This window comes from Priapulus caudatus, unplaced genomic scaffold, assembly GCF_000485595.1.
Source record: "Priapulus caudatus unplaced genomic scaffold, Priapulus_caudatus-5.0.1 Scaffold113, whole genome shotgun sequence".
Taxonomy (NCBI): Eukaryota; Metazoa; Priapulida; class Priapulimorpha; order Priapulimorphida; family Priapulidae; genus Priapulus; species Priapulus caudatus.
In genome coordinates this window covers 323,951-325,510 of record NW_014577174.1, presented here as the reverse complement: position 1 = coordinate 325,510, position 1,560 = coordinate 323,951, and the positions used below count along the sequence as shown (strand labels likewise).

Sequence of the window (1,560 nt, the reverse complement as noted above, 5' to 3'; positions counted from 1 at the left end):
CTAGCTAGCTAGGTGCATGAGCCATAGGTAGATAGGTGCATGATTCCTAGCTAGCTAGGTGCATGAGCCACAGGTAGATAAGTGTACATGATTCCTAGCTAGCTAGGTGTGTGACCCCCTCTGTGAGATGTGTTTGTGGTGTGTGACAGTCTTAGCTAGCACAGCATGTTGCCCTTGGCTGGTTCGGTGTATGACCCCGCCCCCTGGGTATATGAGTGTGTCACCTTCAGTTAACTAGGTGCTTGACCCCAGTGACCCCGGTGAGTACATGACCCCTCAGTTAGCCGAGTGTGCACACTTGCTGCAGAAACATGATTATATAACCAGAATGGCTCGGATACCGTTGGGGTGGGGGCAATTCCCTAGTTGATACCAGAATCGTGTGCTATCGCTGTGTGCCTTTTTGAATGTGTAAAGGTTCTATTTTTGCATCGGTAAATTTTAGTCGTTCCACTGGAATGCACGTGTGCCAATGCAGTCTGATCGATCAGGTGAAGCGGCAGGTGGGTAAACGAGTAGCTCTATTCATGCTACCATCACCTGCTGCTAGTGCAGCTTAAGCATCAGTGTGTCTGTGGAAGTAGGTGTAGGAAAGGTTTTACTTAGGCTGCGTGTTATTGAGACCCGGTTTTGAAATAAGACATGCTTTATAATGTTAATTTTCACAAACACATATATCTGATGATATAGATTATATATCAATATCCAAAGTATTAGCAAGTCTGTATAACATGACAACGATTAATAAGGAACTATATATATGCTGGCTTCAGTTCCACATTTATCATGTATTCATACATTTATCCTTTATCATGTATAGTAATCACAGCAGCAGGTTTGTGTGATGAAGGTTAAAAATCAATGCTTGCTCTGTATATTTGCAGGCTGAATGAAGCTTAACAGTGTTATAGTTATAATTATATATTCACGAATAGCTTTTGGTCGATAACAATCCCACATGAAAATGACACTTTCGATTATTGTCTATATGAGTGTGCAGTTGGGTTTCAGATTTTGTAGATAGTGGTAGATGAAGTTTTTCCCAAGGGCGCTACTGTGCGACAGAACAGAGTGGCGAGCTACTTGTAAGAAATCCAGCCGAAAACTATCAGAATGTACGTTTTGCAAGTCTTTGCATTATTACTTGGCACCTATTTTATAGGGGTGAGTATTGCGACCAAAAACCGTATTGCAATATATTGCAATACGACAAAACCGTATTGCAATATTTTCCAATACGTATTGGGAAGTGTATACCATGCATGATATAGTAACAATTTGATGGTTTTAATATCATCATATATTGTATTATATGACATGATTTAATTTCTCATGTTTTTCTTGAGAAACAGAAGCACGGCAATGTTTTCCGCTGACCGTGCAGCCCTCTGTGCCGTAACAATGTCACCCGCTGTACTGAATACCCTCTCGGAGTCGGAAGGCACTGACGTAGCTGGAATACACAATACCCCTGCTGCATTATTGGCTAATACTGGATACTGAAACTGAAACTGAAACTGAAACAGTGGGTGCTCGCTTCAGCTTGTATCGCGCGCGCGC

The 1,560-nt window shown here is 42.0% G+C and overlaps 1 long non-coding RNA gene across 1 annotated transcript in view; it reads left to right on the top strand.

Annotated features, from left to right (window-relative positions):
• Window positions 1-894, top strand: part of LOC106805433 — a 1,692-nt gene extending 798 nt beyond the window's left edge. The window contains exon 2 of the long non-coding RNA XR_001393432.1: window positions 107-894. This is a non-coding gene — a long non-coding RNA (uncharacterized LOC106805433). The remainder of the gene's footprint in view (window positions 1-106) is intronic.
• The last annotated feature ends 666 nt before the right edge of the window (window positions 895-1,560 follow it).